The sequence below is a fragment of the Euleptes europaea genome, chromosome 7 (genome assembly GCF_029931775.1).
Source record: "Euleptes europaea isolate rEulEur1 chromosome 7, rEulEur1.hap1, whole genome shotgun sequence".
Taxonomy (NCBI): domain Eukaryota; kingdom Metazoa; phylum Chordata; class Lepidosauria; order Squamata; family Sphaerodactylidae; genus Euleptes; species Euleptes europaea.
Genome location: NC_079318.1, coordinates 21,408,037 through 21,427,058, shown reverse-complemented (window position 1 = coordinate 21,427,058; position 19,022 = coordinate 21,408,037).

Genomic DNA, 19,022 nt, shown 5'->3' with positions numbered 1-19,022 from the left:
ATATTATGTCAGCCACTATTCTTCATATTTGGGTTACTTTTGTATGTTTGATTAGTTCCTTTGTATGTTGCCCATTGCTCAAGACTGCTATACAAGCTCTTGAATTCTGTATTTCTATCCATATATTCATATTTATTTATAGTTAGCAAGAATGAAGAACCTGCAACTTTGCATACTTTGTCTTGATTCCTGAAAATAGATGATGGGGGAGGGGATTACCCAAATTGTGTCTAATGTGACGGCTACTTCTTTTGGACAATCACGAGCCGGACTGTTTCTGCCAAAGTTAATCACTTTGACATGCCTAACTCTTTTTCACTTAAATTAGTGGTACTTAAAAATGATGAACTTTGGCTGGATTGTGTCCAGGGTAATATGAGAGCCAGTCCTGGAAACTGTTCCGCTTGTCTTAATGAAAACGCTTCAGCATTTCTGATGGCAGTTACGCAACCTTATTTCACTCACGTGACCTTACGAATTCTGATCTATTTTTATTTTAATCCTGAAGTTATGGGGGTTACCGCACTTGTATTCCCAGCGATGTATTAAGAGTTTGAAAATGTTATTAAAAAATACTGTTCGCACTTTCTTTGTATTCCCACCGATGTACTAAGAGTTTGAAAACGTTATAAAAAATACTGTTCGCACTTTGTTTGGCCCCTTTCGCTGTGAAGACGTCTTCCAACCATTTATTAGCTGTGGTATCCAAGAACCCCTTTAAAGCGATGTTTTTTATAACATTTTCAAACTCTTAATACGTCGCTGGGAATACAAAGTGCGGTAACCCCCTGTTTCAGTTTTTTTGTTGAGCTTAGCAGTAGTATGGGGGTGAAAAGAAAGCCTCTTTTAATCTACTGAAAATATGAAAATCAGCTGTCAATACTTGTTCGGCCATAAGATACTTGTTGCAGTCATTCTACGTTCTTCCTTTCCATGAAAGGAAATCTTTTGTACGAGGGGAAAAACACACACATGTATGTATATATAAATACACAAATATATATATATAATGTACACACTTAATAAAGAGATTGCTAGAAAAGCAGAGTTAAATGTGTGCTATATAAGTGTGGAATAAGAATGTAAAAAGTGCCTTTGAGTTATGAATCGCAAAAGAGAAGTTGCGTATCAAATACATGTTCCATCATAGCCATCGCGTTCCTGGCCCCATGGTCAGATCATCCACTGTGCACATGTCTGGTACCAGCAGCGGGACACCCAGTTCTGTCATCCCATGTCCAAACCCTTACTCTGACATGGAAGTTCACTGGGTGACCTTGGTCGGTCACTCTCTTTCGGCCTAACCTACCTTGCTGGGTTGTTGTGGGAATACCATAAAGGAGGGAAGATCCTTTGTCGTGCCCAGGCTAATTACCTGCTAGCACCAGAGAAAGCGACAGTATTCAGTTGCTCCTAATAAGCTAGCCGGTTCTTCCACGCTTCTTTCCATGCCAGAAATGCCTCTGGCTACAATCCCAGCTAAGTATCTGCATTGATGGAAGTTTCTCTGTATGTGTGTGTGTGTGTATAGTTAAGTCAGCATATTTTCTATATAGTTTAGTCAGCATATTTTCTATTTTATTAAGAAAATTATTCTCACAATAGTCATGCGGGTAAGTTAGACTGAGAATTCTCAGGTTTGCCAAGGCCACACAGTGAGTTTCAGGGCTGGGCAAGCATTTAAGTCTACATTTCCCATATCTTTTATCTGTTACTTCCATCACTTTTATCGGTTACTTTAGTCCATAGTACATAGCATGTATGTCCGATCATCAGATATGAAGTGTGTCATCTATCCAAAGGTTATCTATGTTTTCCTTTTCAGAAGGGCCTTCTATGTTCAAAGTTTGCTTTGTATGAAGCTGCGCTTCATCTTACTTGAGAAGCACAAGAAAAGCAGTTTGTCATAAATCTGTAAACACAAAAGTCATGTAATACCTTTCGTCAGGACCAGCCTAAATCTGGTCAATTAAACATAACCAACCCCAGGCCCCTTCCTAAATTCCACCTGCATTTCTAACCCACCCATCAAGCGCTATTTTTGCCTGAAGATGATTCTGACCAACCATCTTCATGCAGAGTTCTACATCTGGGAAATGATAAACACGTATACTGGATGGGAGATACACTTCTGGGTAGCAGTGTGTGTGAACAGGATATTGGGGTACGGAGGGACTGTAAGCCAAATATGAGAAGCCGGTGTGATGCAGTGGCAAAAAAAGCTAATGTGATCTTGGGGTGTATCAACAGTGGCGTAGCAAATTGCAAGATGTCATAGTCCTGATGTACACCGCATTAGGCCGCACCTGGAGTACTGTATGCAATAGTGTGTGCAGTTCTGGGGGCCTCACTGCAAAAAGGTTGTGGACAGAATGGAGCGGGTGCAGAGGAGAGCAACGAGGATGATCAGGGGCCTGGAGACCAAGCCCTACAAGAAAAGGCTGAGGGACTTAGGAATGTCCAGTCTGGAGGAGGTTGAAAGTGGACATGATTGCTCTGTCACTTAGAGGAGGGCAGGGAGCTGTTCCTGTTGGCAGCAGAGGATAGGACCCACACTCATGGGTTTAAATTTACTGGCTGGATATTCAGAAAAACATTTTTTACGGTAAGAGATGTTCAGCAGTGGAACTGGCTGCCTAGGAAGGTGGTGAGCTCCCCCTCACTGGCAGTCTTCAGGCAGTGGTTGGATGAACACTTGTCAGGGATGCTAGATGACCAGAACGGCCCCTTCCAACTCTATGAGTCTATAAATGCACAGACCTGTCCTCATAACATGAATACTGCTAATTTTTTTAATGTGAAAACCTGGGTTTTTTAAAGAGAAAAAAAGATTGCTATTCAAGTCATACTTGGGTACCTGCTCAAATTTCCCTTTCTCGAAGAGTTGGTTTCTGTCTTGCTATTCTTTGGCACATTCATTTCCTGCCATCCTTTGGGAACCCAATAGGTTATTGAGCTGCGGCATGTTTATTGACATTTTTGGCTCCCTTCAGTGGTTGGTTCAGGCTGTATAGTATTACCCTTAATCTCTAACTAAGAATACTACATGTTTGAATCTTTAATATCAACTGACCTTCTTGAAACTGTTTCTTGACCACATTATTTCTCCCCACCCCCCTTAGTTTGGCTTGACTTTTTATCCAGCTGAAAAATTAAAATTACTATGAATGCATTTTTTAATGTTACTGTTTTGTGGGGGGAGATCAGCATTCCGATCACTACAGTTTTTCCATCTACACAGGTATATAGTATTTATCTGCTATGGTACTTTGGCTGATGCACATAAATACTTTTATCTATTTACAGAAGGGAAATGTGAAGATTAATATTATATAGGAAGCTGCCTCAGACAGGCCTAACTACCAGACAGACACATGCCACTGGTCCATTTAGTCCATTTAAGCCGGGTCTGTGGAAGTAAATCACTGACTACTAGCTGAAATCCAGTAACTGGAGATGGTAGAGATTAAGCCTGGGCCCTTAAACATAGTTCTATCTCAGAACATAGTTCTAACTACCAGATACACTTTTCCCAGGTACATCCTTGGGTCCCGTTGAAAGATGCGGTCTGGGAGTTCGATGCTTCCCAGATTCCTGTTTGCCTAATTCAGATTGGGATCATGGTGTATGGGGAGTGATGGCTTAAGGCGGTTTAAGGGCTTCCTTATTCCCCTAGCCCTCTACATTAGCTGCAGCCTGCAAAACCAAAATTCAAGTCTAATAGAAACCTGAAAGATCACCAAAATTTCCCATTAAAGGGAACTTTTTTAAAAAAAAATGACCGATAGTGATTCAGGTCTGACAATACACTAGTGCCAGTATCACAGATCTTCCCATGTTCTCCTCCCTTCCATGAGTCCATTCGACACCCCCCCCCAAAAGTTTATTCCCAGCATCATAGGGCATGCAGGGGCCTGGACTGGGGAGGGGAAAGGAGTGAACCCCCCTTCTTCCTCATCCACAAATGCAAGCTCCATTCATGGGCTTCTGGATTAATCTGTTTCTTTCTATTTATGAGTGGGCAGCAATGGTTTATTGCTTTGTAAATTATCCACATAATTCATGACTCAGGTTGATTATATGTGAATTTAAACATATGTGGATTTAAAGTATGTCTTTTAAATCACTAAAAGGCAGGTGATTAATCAACAGTATTTCTTTGATCCACTGACAGCGCGTATAATCATGAGGTAGCCGACTATAGCATACATAGTAGGATTTTAAGAGAAAGTCTTGGAGGATGGTACGGTAATTCCTGTTAGCCTGATCATGTTCAGGAACCTGGCCTCCACCCAAAGAACCATCTTTGAATAAATTGACAGATAAAGTTGAAAAGAAAAGAAAAAATGGTGTACATTACACATCTGTTGTTTTTAACAACATGGTCATTACATTTTGTTTGCACAGTAAAGAGATTCCAGTGAAACATTTTCACCTACACCTAGCATTTTTAAAAGCACTGCATGGATGTAAATTCTCTAGAATATCTGGCCCCAATGTTCTTCAGTAAGCTCACACTATTAAAAAATACCCAGTTTCATAACATAAAGATGGGAAAAGAATGAATCCTCTCTTATCTTAGCTGTATTGCCTGTGTTGGCTTGCTTGCACTGTCTCTTTGGGACACAAGAGGGCATTGGTGTAGTGCTGTGGCTCAACCATATGTCATAAAATAATAAAGGATCTGGAAAAAAAAACTGTTTATGTGCTGTGATGTTGCTCCTGACCTATGGTGACCCTATGTCCTATAATTAACAGCCTTGCTCAGGTCTTGCAAATTGAGGGTCGTGGCTTCCTTTATTGAGTCCGTCCATCTCTTGTTGGGTCTTCCACTTTTCCTGCTGCCTTCAACTCTCCCTGGCATGATTGTCTTTTCCAGTGACTCTTGTTTTCTCCTAATGTGACCAAAGTATGATAACCTTAGTTGAGTCATCTGATCTTGTAAGGTCACTGGGTGACCTGGGGGCAGTCGCACTCTCTCAGCCTAACCCACCTCACAGGGTTGTTGTGAGGATAAAATAGAGGAGAGGAGAATGATGTAAGCTGCTTTGAGTCTGCATTGGGGGAAAAGGTGGGGTACAAATGAATAAAATAAAGTAAATTCCTTTATTGAGCCAATTCATTCGTATTGGGTCTTCCTCTTTTCCTGCCACCTTCAGCTTTTCCTAGCATTATTTTCCAGTGACTCTTGATGTCTCATAATGTGACCAAAGTATGATAGCCTCAGTTTAGTCATCTTAGCTTCTAGTTTGATTTGATCTAGAACCCACCTATTTGTCTTTTTGGTGGTCCGTGATATTAATTCTGCTCCTTTTTATTAGTATGGCAAGTTGCCAAAGCTAGAATTCTAAGGTATTTGTTTTGAGGTGTATTCTTCTGATTCTATTTATTATTCGCCATTCCAGATAGACTAATAGATTAGCATAATATGTAGACTAATTTAAGATCTGAATGTACTTGCAACAGCACAAAAGTTTGTAAAGCAAAAATGTCTACGCCTCAGAACCATCCTGCTATCATCCTGTGTTAAACTACTCAAGGAGCAAGGAGCAATATAGTATAACCAAATATACTATAACCAACCGAATGTCAGTTGATGAAAATGTGAATTCCTAATTTTTCAGGAGGGTACAAGGGTCTTTCGTTAAAGTATTGTGGCTGCTACAACAAACAACATATGAGGCCGCTGATCTTAGAAACATCACCAAATATGCGGTTCCAACCGGGGTTGGAATGCACCAGAAAAGTTAAGTGTGGTTCAGTCCTGGTTCTAGAGGCACATTAGCTATTACTGCACATGTGCAATGGCCTTTTGATCATTCCACTTTGTGTCATGCGTGCAAAGAGATTTCCTTTACCAAAAAGGCTGTAGTATGACACATGGGATTGAATCCAGTGCTGGAAACTGAATGAGTTTGTGAAACAGAACTCTGGCTAGGATGTCCAGGCAGGACCTGGCAATTGGCAAGGGGACTTACTGGTGGCAATGTAATGATGTCGCCACTTACATGTTGATGTCACTTCCCATGCACCAGGAAGTGACATCAGTGCATTGCCGGGGGACACTAGGGGGATGGTCTGGCATTTGGACAAAACTCTATGGTTTAGCCATAGAGTTTTGTCCAGAAGAAACAACATCCCCAGCATCACTTCTGGGCACATGGGGAGTGATGTCAGTGTATTGTATGGTCGCCAGGTTCTCCCTGGCCTCCGTCGGGAGAAGAGGAGGTAGGGTTGCCAGATGCAGGTTAGGAAACACCTGGAGATGTGGGGGTGGAGCCTCTAGAGGACAGGGATCTCAGTGGGGTACAATGCCATAGAGTCGACCATCGACACCATCCATTTTCTCGGGGAAACTGATCTCTATAGTCCGCAAATGAGCTTTAATTCCAGGGGATCCCCAGGTCCCACCTGGAGGCTGGCATCCCTAGTGCATCAGGATTGAGATATGGTAGGATATGTCATGGAGATGTCAAGGCCAAAATGAGCCCAGGCCCAGTGCAAATGAGTTAGAAGGGTGATCAGACAAATCCACTCTGACCCAGCAGGACTTTTTCCCATAGGTGTGGGATGGAGACAAGAGAGAAAGCCAGGCAGTAAGTTCTTGAATACACAAGTCATGTTTATTAAGCTCACGCCAAGGAAATTGAAAAGCACCTCATGGTATTCCACTCAGAAACAGGCACACCTCCATACATACCTAGTCCAACTTTAGATGCAGCTGACACAATTTGAATTTGGAAATCCTGACAGGTGTTGAAGGAGATTCACACACACACACCTTGCCCTTTGCTGGATTTTATACTCCTTTGTGTTTCAGGCCCTGCATGGAGTGTGCCCGCCTCCCTTCTAGGATTGGGGTGGGAGTCAGCCAGATCTAGGTGGGTGGTGTCATGGCTTCCTTGAGCCTTCTGTTTGAGGCAGCCTGGTGAAAACTCCTTTCTCTCTTATCAGAAGGTTGTGGTTGGCTGATTCTGGAGACTTGGTGAGGCCCGATCCAGGGGTGTTTTGGCCAGAGGTTGCCTTCACTATAGCCATGATATTATGGTGGAACTGCTGAGGTGGGGGGTGCAGTTACATACTATTTGAAGAAGCCAATGGATCTTTTGGAACCACCCAGAACCATCCAGATTGTCATAATGTCAAAAGTGCACTCGAAATCTGGAACCGGTTTCTGGATGAAAAAATCCAGGTCCACCCAGCTAAATTTGTCACATTCATCTACAATAGAAATGTCTAAGAACAACCTGAATTGCTTCATATGCACCTGGTCTGAAATCATGCTACCACCTTTCCTACCTACCAGTGTAATTACTGAAAATCAAGCGTATCCAGTACGGACATGTCGTGATAGAGGGCTGATTGCTGCCCACAATGTAGCTGTTAAAGACTTAGAGCCCCTGTTCTTAAAAAAAGGGAAATCTAGCTTGGAACTTGATCCCAGGTTCAGTTTTCTCACATCAGCACCAGTCTGAGGCACATGCAGTACAGACTTGATCAGCACTGGATATCTTTGTCCATCGATGTAGGTGCAGAGTTACTGGGAACCAGCGTGGTATAGTGGTTAAGAGTGGTGGTTTGGAGCAGTGGATTCTGATCTGGAGAACCGGGTTTGATTCCCCCACTCCTCCACATGACATGAGCGGTGGATGCTAATCTGGCGAACTGGATTGGTTTCCCCACTCCTACACATGAAGCCAGCTGGGTGACCTTGGGCTAGTCACACGCTCTCAGCCTCACCCACCTCTAGGGTTGCCAACTGCCAGGTAGTAGCAGGAAATCTGCTAATTCAACTGATCTCCAGCCGATAGAGATCAGATCACCTGGAGAAAAATGGCAGCTTTGGCAATTGAACTCTATGACATTGAAGTCCCTATCCTCCCCAAGCCCCGCTCTCCTCAGGCTCCGCCCCAAAAATCTCCCACCGATGGCGAAGAGGGAGCTGGCAACCCTACCCACCTCACAGGGTGTCTATTATGGGGAAGGGAAGGTGATCGTAAGACGGTTTGAGTCTCCCTTAAGTGGTAGAAAGTCAGCATATAAAAACCAACTCCTCCTCCTCCTCTTCTTCTTCCTCTTCCTCTTCCTCTTCCTCCTCCTAGGCTTAGGAAATACCTGGAGATTTTGGGGGTGGGGCCTGAGGAGTACGGGGTTTGGGGAGGGGAGGGACTTCAATGCCATAGAGTCCAATTGCCAAAATGGCCATTTTCTCCAGGGGAACTGATCTCTGTCGCCTGGAGATCGGTTGAAATAGCGGGAGATCTCCAGGCACCACCTGGAGGCTAGCAACTCTAAGAGTTACTGTTCTGTACCAGGTCACAAAATCTCTAGCTAAGCCACCGTGATACCAGGTCATTATTTTGGTCATCGTATCAAGAACAAAACATAAGTGATAGTGTTCAGTTTCGCAGTGGTTGTTTTAATGACTGGGGGCAAGAAAAGGATGTGGGCCAAGGTGGGTCCCACTTTTTTTTTATTTGGCATGGGTAGGGCTGCAGGTCCTTCTTCTCCTTCACCGGAAGGCTGTAGCGTAAAAGTGTGCGTGTGTGCGTGCGCTGACACACGCGTGTCACTTCCGGTATAGAACCGGAAGCACCGCCTCACAAGGGGGCTTATACCTCTAAGTTTGAGTGGTAAAGCAGCCTTTTACCACTCAAACTAAGAGGTATAAGGCCCCTCATGAGGCGGTATGCACATGCACATGCACGTTTGCCTGCTGAGCCTCAGGTGGTTGGTGGGCAGAGGGGCAAATTGCCGGGGGTTTGCCTGCCACCAGCGGGCACCTGGCAACCCTAGGCATGGGTCAGATCACGGTCATGTGAATCAGGGTTGCTTAACATTTGGCAGATGTTGAAAGTGCAGAGAGTTGAAAACAAGAGCACAGCAAATGCTGCATATCAACATGAGTGTGTGTTTGAGCTGCGATCTAGAGAAGTTCTCAGTAAGCTGTCAAATAGCACTCAAGAGTTTTCACTTTTCCACGGAATGCTGTTTGGTTGTTCAGCTGGACTCCTGGGGCCTTTTCAGGCACTGTGGTTTTTCTCACAGTGTGCTTGTTTCTCCATTCACCGGGCATTAATCTTTCTCTGGTAGGCAACCCTAGCTGAGTCTAACGCTCTACCCACAACACTACACTGCATCCACAGTTCAACTCACCCAATTCACATACACCAGAAAGACTGAATGTGGGATAATTCCAGATGTCTGTCTCCACAGCCACATGATTTTGCAACTGGTACAATCTGAACACAATTTTTGTTGGTACCTACACCAGTCACCAGATCTCTACATACATAGCTGAAGCAAGTCCTCCGATGATTAAATTATGTTAGCACAGCTCCAGTTTGGACAAAACTTTTGATTTGCCGTTTCTTTATATAAGGAGCAGCCTTTTACTGCATCGTTCTTTGTCTACTTTGGTAGTGACCCTCCAGAGTTTAAGGTAGAGGTCTTCCACAGCCTGTTAACTGGAGATGGCAGGTAAAAAAGGTAAAGGTCCCCTGTGCAAGCACCGGGTCATTCCTGACCCATGGGGTGATGTCACATCCCGACGTTTACTAGGCAGACTTTGTTTGCGGGGTGGTTTGCCAGTGCCTTCCCCAGTCATCTTCCCTTTACCCCCAGCAAGCTGGGTACTCATTTGACCGACCTCAGAAGGATGGAAGGCTGAGTCAACCTTGAGCCGGCTACCTGAAACCAACTTCCGTCGGGATCGAACTCAGGTCGTGAGCAGAGCTTGGGACCGCAGTACTGCAGCTTAACACTCTGCGCCACGGGGCTCCTTGGGGATGGCAGAGACTTACACAAACAATGCATGTGCTCCGCCAATGAGCTATATAGCCCCTTCTTGTCAGGGGACGGCTTCTGCTCATAATCTTTGCACTGCAAGCTGCTGCGTGAGTTAGCTGCTGAAGCCTGTTGGAGATTAGCAGTGTACATTTTGGTGTTTGCTGTTTACATCCCTGAGCATAGTCAACTTTGCTCTCACTTGAAGGGGCACTTGCTTTTCTCTTATAAATTCTCCCAGAGGTGTTGTGCCTGTAATAATAGTTTGTCTTTCAAATGACTGTTCCTACCACTTGAGAATTTCTCTAACACCACTAAGTTCTCAGGGGCTATGCATTCTGGATTGAGATATGGGAGGTTGTCCAATGCTTTGTTTTTCCTATATTAAGCCACCTGAAAGGCAACTGAGGGCAGCCAGACAAGAAGGAAAAAATCAGTGTTACAAACTAATGTGTACGCCAGAATGTTTAAATTATGAAACAGCTGTCTAGACAGTTTTTGCCATTTTCTCTTTAACTAATGTTTTCAATAGCTTGTTCTTTCCCAAAGCTAATTTATTTAAAAGATCTTTAGAACTCTCCCCCTACCCGAGATTTTTCTTCCTCTAGCTATCCTATTATGGGGGGACCTTGGGAGTAGATGTTCTTTCACAAGGCCACCTCCAGATTCCTGGGGTAAGAGACCTTTGATCTGTACTTGAACAGACACAAATCTGGGCAGTACCTCAGGGGAGGGATTCATGGTAGAAGCAGACAGTGAGGCAGACAGAACTTGCGTTTTAATCTTTATTGAACATATAAAAACAACAGGGGGGAAAAGCAGGGAAATGAAGATAGATGGAAGAGGCAGTGCAAAATACTAAATTTAAGGGTTTACTGAGTTATGATTGCATATAAAACCGCACACATTTTTTGGGGGAAAGCAATAAGAAAATCAGATGATTCCTAGTGGAAGCCATCCCAGTTATGCTAGACATTCCTCCCTCAGGCTAATCCAAAATCAGAATTCAATGGGCTGCTAGCTCCAGATTGGGAAGTACCTGGAGATTTTGGGGGGTGGAGCCTGGGGAGGGCAGAGTTTAGCGTGGAGAGCAACCTCAGCGGTGTATAATGCCATAGGGTCAATCCTCCAAAGCAGCCATTTTCTCCAGGGGAACTGATCTTGGTTGTCTGAGATCAATTGTAATAATAGGAGACCTCCAGGTGCCAACTGTAGACTGGCAACCCTAGACTGTTTGTTAAGAGCACTCAGTGTCCTACCCATGGAGTGGGGGGGTAGGTAAAAGGGCAAGGGTTGTGTTTTCTCTTTGAGAAGAGGATGAAATGGAGGAGAGGAAAATTGTATAACCCACCTTGATTCCCCTTTGGGGAGAAAGGTGGAGTACAAATAAAGCAAATAAATAAATAAATAAATAAATAACCTTGATATGGGGCCGTTGATTAAAGAAGCAAACTGTCTTACATGACCTTATTCAGCAGTCTTAATGCAGTTGCAAAGTTCCTGAAGTAACAAGGGAGAGGTCTGGGCAGAATAGGGGTTGCTGTCCTATTATTTCAACGATGGAGGAGCAACCCTGGGGAGTGAACTGACCACAGACCACGAAACCTTGTTTTACACCCTGAAGTGGTAGAAGAACAGTCTGAGGATAAATCTGAACCTAATTGGCCCTGCTAGGATCCCATGCTTATATTATTATTTCATGGGTAAATACTAGGGTATTTATGTTCCCCATCCCTGCTCTGTTGGCTTAGGGTTGCCAGGTCCCTCTTCGCAACCAGCGAGAGATTTTGGAGGTGGAGCCTGAGGAGGGCGGGGTTTAGGGAGGGGAGGGACTTCAATGCCATAGAGTTCAATTGCCAAAGTGGCCATTTTTCTCCAGGTGATCTGATCTCTATCGGCTAATGTACCGACGGACGAGGTACGGACAATAATTGCGACACTTCTTGATACCCGCCCGTCTTTACAACCCCCCACTCAAATTTTATTGAATTTGTTGGACATTGTAACAGAGAAAAACTATTTTGTATATGACAATACATTTTACATGCAGACTCATGGGGTTGCTATGGGCAGCGCATGTGCTCCGTCTATAGCCAACATATATATGGTGGCTTTTGACCATGCGCATATTTTACATAACAACCCATTCAGCAAAAACATCATTTCATATGTCAGGTACGTGGATGATCTGTTTCTGGTCATGACTGACACACACAGCTTTCATGCATTCTGCAATTGGATTAATTTGCAAGATCCTAACATCACCCTTTGTGGTGAATATAACAATACAGCAATCCCATATTTAGATTTTACCATATACAAGAAACTTGACGGTAATTTGGGTGTCCGTCCTTATACCAAACCAATGGCACGGAATACTCTTCTACATTATGACTCTTTTCATCCGCTCCACCTAAAGGACAATCTTCCCTTTAGCCAGCTTTTAAGGCTCAAAAGAAATTCATCTGAGGTTTCAGACTATAAACAATCTATGAAGCAGTTCACACAAGATTTAAGGCATCGAGGATATCCAGAACATGTGATAGAATGAGCAAAGTGTAAAGCCCAACGGAAATCTAGAGCGGAGTTACTTGTAGAATCACACACTCAGAAGGACGAACGCCTTACTTGTGTGTTGCAATATACATCAATGTCTTCTCTAATTCGACAAGTTATCTATAGACATTGGCACCTGGTACAGCACCTACCAGGATGTACATTGCCACCTCGTGTGGCATACAAGCGCACGAGATCTTTTAGGGACATGCTAGTACAAAACACACATTGCAAGAGCACCAAATCAAACCTGCCTAATGGTAATTATAAATGTGGCTCTTGCCTAAGCTGCAGATTTATGCTGACCATGAAAGAAATTACCAACCCAACTACAGGGAAAATCTTTACCATACGCAGTTTTAATAATTGTGACTCACATAATTTGATTTATTGTATAATTTGTACATGCCAATATTGGTATATTGGTAAAACATCGAGACCCATAAAGTATTGCATCAGCGAACATAGGTCCAGGTTGAGGAACCGAGTAGCTGAGGCGCCTTTAACACCACATTTTCTTGAGAAAAATCACTCTGATGAGGACTTGTCCTTTTTTGTGTTATGGCACTTTGTAAGCGCACACAATCATGATAGAGTAGATCTTGACCTAGTTTTGAAATGTCAAGAATCTAAATATATACAACTCTTTGATACTTTGTATCCTAAAGGCTTAAATACTGCGCTAGACTTAACATGCTATCTGTAAGTGTTTATAATTGTTGTTTGATGTCTCTGTATAATTGCATGTGTGTTAGCTATAGTGCTTTCATTATATTTAGAACTCTGTATCTTTAAATTGTTAAAGTCGAGCCATACCTTGTACCCACATGATTGTACTCTATTTAACTGGGGCGGTAACATGGCTACTTTGCCAACGCTGAAGCATTGTAATTTACAGCTAGCGTGTAAGTGCTTTAATAATTTTCTTTCTTAGTAAGCATGTTTTTGATTATTGTATATGCCGTCATACTGCACATTGTCATTTTGTTTATATAGTGGCCCCTGAGGAAGGCTGTCATTATAAGCCGAAACAGAAAGAAAACCGGACTTCTGTCGAATTGTTTCATCACCTAACCTCCAGGTGGTGGCTGGAGATCTCCTGCTACTACAAGTGATCTCCAGGTGATCAGTTCCCCTGAAGAAAATGGATGCTTTGGCAATTGGACTCTATGGCATCAAACCCCATTGAAGCCCCTCCTCTCCCCAAACCCCACCCTCCTCATGCTCCAGCCCCCAAATCTCCAGTTATTTCCCAACCCAGAGCTGGCAACCCTACTTTGGGGGCTTGAGGTGAGGCAAGAGTTGGCTGGGTACTGCTGATCACCTCCGCAGTTCTTTTGTTACGTGGCTGTTTCTCCCCATTGATTCCAGGAGCAGTGGCCACAGGCAGTGGAAGCCAGACAGCTCCAGCCCCAACAGCTTCCCTTCAGCCTCCCAGAGAAAGGTCCAAGAGGAAGAGGAGGCCTTTTTGGTGCTCCTCAAAATCTGGTGCCCTTGACAATTGCCTAGGTTTGCCTGGTGGTTGAGCTATCCCTGGACTCGGATGCGATGACTGAGTCACTTGAGTGACAGGTCTGACTAACATCTGTTAACATTGGCCAGAAGATGGCTTTGACTATATTCTTGATTAGGTTTCCTGAGAAGTTGGTATTAAAAGACAGATCCCTGAGTAGTATTGGAAGGTTAGTTATAGTCAAGTTTTTTTCTGAAGGAAGATGCACCCACAAACAAGTCACCGATAATTGTTTATCCATAAGCCTCTCTTGCTATTTATCCATTGGCACATTTGGGTCAGAATCATATGCTTTGATCAGTGAAGGCAAGGTGGGCGGGGGGGAGAAGGTATAAAGCAGCTACCAGCCCTCTCCCTTTGTGTGGGCAGGTATTTGAACAAGGCAGCTTTCCAGTTCTGTTGATCTGATCCAGAAATATGTGGTGGATACAAAGAGGGTGACCAAGGGCTGCACTTCTGTAGCTTGAGCATCTTGTACTCGCATAGAATCATAGAGGAAGGGGCCATACAGGCCATCTGGTCCAACCCCCTGTTTAACGCAGGATCAGCCTAGAGCATCCCTGACTAATGTTTGTCCAGCCTCTGCTTAAAGGCTGCCAGTGAGGGGGAGCTCACCACCTCCCTAGGTAGCTGATTCCACTTTCAAACAACTCTTACAGTAAAAAATTTTTTCCTAATATCCAACCGGTACCTTTCTGCCTGCAATTTAACCCCATTATTGCGAGTCCTATCCTCTGACTGCATTAGAAGCATCCCATTGCATGCGCAGAATGAGAGACTGGCACATATGTATGCACACTGAAAGACACGCACCATTCTAGATCAGGGTTATAGTTCTATAGCCTTTACAACATTTTGATTTATAAATAAGTAGAGCCCCTTGTATACATCACTACAGAGTTACATCTGCTTGTGTTTCTGCCACCTTGAAGACTCCTTGTCTTATAGGGGCCATGTTATTTCAGCATTCAAGCAAGCATCCTATATGCATACAGCTTCTACAGTACAGGGGCTCACCCCAGCAGAAGCACAGTGAGTTCAAGAAACAGATACGCCAATAGATGCACAAAGGAAGATTTTAAACTTTATTTTTTCCCTTTTTTATTGCTGCAAAACCACACTGAGCTTTTAAGAGAAGTCTGAAACAACTAATAAATAAGTGATATTAAGATGTTTAAAACACTTTTTTGAAACATGCATATCTTAAAAGTTTTAAAATATCTTTTTTTTAAAAAAATTGTTGATGGGTTTTGGGGTACATAGATAAAAAGGGAAATTGGGGAAAGGGAAACAGAATAGTAATTGATATTCAATATCCAAATTCAATTCAATTCATAAAAATTCATAAAAAATTTCCATTATACAAAAGAAAGTCTGTTATGCACTCAGTCAAATGATTACTCACTTTATAATCGTTACCTAGTTCTACCTAAATCTCTACATTGGTAATACATGTATATATACATTTTAATATCTGATTAATTCTTCATGCCCTGCCAAATACAATTGGTTAATTTTAATCATCATATGTATTTGTCATAAAAAGGCTGCCATTTACGCCAGAAACCATCTAATGGTTTTAAAATATCTTTGTCTTTTTTTAAAAAAAAACTTGATATTTGTCTGCTTTGGGAACTTCTTTATAATTCTGCATTAAAAACAGTTTCACAGTTGAAAGACTCCTTTCTCCTTCAGGTCTCAAGTCTTCTGAGATGCTCGCAGAGGAAATGTCCACACAGCCTTCAATCCTTACAATTCCTCAGCTGTGATTTTGGTCTGACTTAAGTATTTGTCTTCCCTTGAGACAGGCAGACGGCTCTCTTTCTGGCATCGGTTATTAATCCTCATTAGAGAACACAGAGGCAAAAAGAATGTCTTTAAGTTGTTTAATGCTGTCTGTTTCCTGTGCCAATAACTTTCTCTTGTAACTTCTAAGAGTCTAGCACCCTGCTGCTGACCTCTGGACGGTCCTCCAATTGACAGTGCTTTATAGTAGGACTGGTGATATAACCCTTTAACTGCTGGTACTTGGCTATAACAATGTCTGCCTTTGCCTCCAATTGCATTGCTTGGCTGGCTACACTGCATATAATATGCATTTTAGAAGGGAGAACAGCCCCTTGAGCACTGTTATCTGGCCCACAAGCCAAGGCAGCTACCATCCCCTGCTCCCAATCTGAGGGTGCCTTCCAATCCACCCCACTTAGGGTTGCCAACCTCCAGGTACTAGCTGGAGATCTCCTGCTGTTACAACTGATCTCCAGCCGATATAGGGTTGCCAACTGCCAGGTAGTAGCAGGAGATCTCCTGCTAATTCAACTGATCTCCAGCCGATAAAGATCAGATCACCTGGAGGAAAATGGCTGCTTTGGCAATTGGACTCTATGGCATTGAAGTCCCTCCCCTCCCTCCACTTCCGGTGGCGAAGAAAGACTTGGCAACCCTAAGCCGATAGAGCAGGGATGGGGAACGTCCGGCCCGGGGGCCATATGTGGCCCCAAGGACATTTTCAGTGGCCCTTGGGAGCTCCAGGGCTTAGCCGCGGAGGCGCAGCACAGAGCGGCCCTCCCCGAAGGTGTTCCTGGGGCTGCGGTGCCCTTTGGACCTCCTCTCGTCGACTGTTGGTCAGCGAGAGGAGGGGGGAGGGACGCTTCCCCCAAGGCTGCCCCCTACAGTCGCGGCATGCAGGAACACTGCTGCACACTGTAAGCCCCTCTCACCGCCTGTCAAGTGGCGAGGGGGGGGAGAGGCCGGTGGCTCCCGGCAGTGGAACATGCGCACGGGAGCCGATCGTGCTTGGAAGGCCTTTTGTGGACTCGGGGAGGTGGGAGGACATGGAGGCTGGGGCCCAGTCACGCGGGGCTGCGTGTGCTGCCGTGTGTGTGTGTGTGCGTGTGTGTGTGTTGGGGGAGGCGGGGAGCCTGGGGCCCGGTTGCATGGGGCCAGCGTGTGCAGGTGTCTGTGTGTGGGGGGGAAGGCTTTTCTCTCTTTTTCTGTCACTCTTTCTCCTTTCTCTCTCCCTCATCTCTTTCTTTTTTTAATAACTTTTTTTATTATTATTTATATTACAGTAGTTTCCATCATTCATTTAAATAATTGTATGATATAAACAATATTTCTCTATTCTATACAACTAATTAATTCATATATTTATGTTGACTTCCCCTCTCTCCTCCTCTATCTTTTTGATAACTTTATTGTCACCTTTGCATCTAATTCAATACAATACTTCAAATATAAATCAGGTTGCAATTCATAAAATATAAATCATTAATCTTAATAGTATTTCTACCTTAATCAATTGAATTAGAACAAAACATAACCTTCAATACTTTCCAATTTAAATTCATTTTGATAATATATTGTCCATGCCTTCCATTCTCCCACAAATACTTTATTCTCCTTTTGATTTACTAATGCTGTAAGTTTAGACATTTCTGCTAGTTCCAACATTTTATTTATCCAGTCCGTCTTACCCGGTATCTCTGAAAGTTTCCATTTTGCTGCATAAACCAATCTTGCAGCTGTAGTGGCATATATCAAGAAAGATCTCTGAGTTAATATTGTTTCTGGTATAATACTTAATAACATCATTTCTGGCGTTTTAGGGATATTCCCTCATCTCTTTCTTTGTCTGCCTCCTTCCGTCCTTTTCTCCCCCTCCATTTCTCTGTTTTCTTCCTTCCTCCCTCCCTTCCCTGAGGATCGGCTGTGGGCTGCACCCCCCTGGCGCCTTGTTTGCTCGGGGCCCACCGCTGGCTGCCCTCCCACCTGGGAGGGGGGAGTGGGGTGCCCTCCAGGCCTCCTCTGCATGGCCTCCCCTGTGGTTGCCAACCTCCAGGTGGTGGCTGGAGACCTGGCAACCCTAGCCTCTCCCCCCCCACCCCCGTACAGGGAGATCTACACCTGGTTATTGCCCCTGAATGATGTTATAAATTAGCAAATGGCCCTTGGCAGGAAGAAGGTTCCCCACCCCTGCGATAGAGAATCAGTTCACCTGGAGAAAATGGCCGCTTTGGCCATTGGCACCACAGGGCCCCAATTCAGGGCCCCAGTTCAGCACCACAGGGCCCCAATTCAGACTGAGGCCCTGGTGTGTGGGGAGGGGGTGCTCTCCCTCCCACACACCATTTTCCAGAGCTTAAATGATCTGAGGGTGTTAGTTGCCCTCTCGGGCAGCTGCATGTGCACTGAATGTTTACACATGCAGACCTCTGGAAAATGGTGTGTTTTGGGAAACAGGTGCCCTTCCCCACACCCACTGTGGTCCCCATCCACAGTCCCTGTGGCATTGCTAAACATGGGGAATGGGCATATGGCTGCAAGTTCCTGTGGTACCATGGGACAAATATCACATCTAGTTTGTCCCCAAGTGCTACAAAAGTAAAGGGTGGGAGTAGGGAAAAGAGGGTTTAATACACTCCATTTTTAGTTTCAAAATCTTGGGAATACTGTGGTCATGAATGGAAATTAATACAATTGAAAATTTGGTGCATCCTCCAAATTAGCCATTGCCAGGGTAGGGTTTTTTTTTTATATTTATTTACTTATTTTGTCCAAGGAGAGGTAGCAATCCTGTTTGGGACATGTAGGGTAAAGAAGGGCTTTGGAGAAGTCAATATATAGAGAATGCCATGTCTCTACCTTCTAGGATTGCCATCTGATATGAAGAGTTACGTAAATTACTCTTTCCCTGGTTGGAATATATATAGGTAGAAAGTTTTACCTGTTTAATTTATGTGCACCAGGTTGCTGTTGAAGCATAGATGTACGGCTAGTGAAAAAGGAAGCAGATCTAGGACCTTTGGCAGATCTATCCTTGAGCTTCCTTTCACTCACCCCCCCCCATCCCTGAATATATAATCTGAGGTTTTGTGAATCAGTCATTGCTTGCACCGATGGGCAAAGTATAGTTGGCTCTCTTTTTTCAAGTCTGTATACCATTTTACCCCTGGCCAGAGTAGCTCTTTCTCTATGCTCTGATTACCGGCAGAATTTGATGTGGCTACAGCAGCTGGATCCAATCTCGCTCAAAGTCTTTGCACTATGAAAAATCTGCAGTACATACAACAGCTCTTTCTAATTTACTTCAAAGCAAACCACTTCCACAGTGCAAGCTGAATTAGTGCCGAAAGATAACGGGCAAAAACGCACAGTCGCTTTAGGG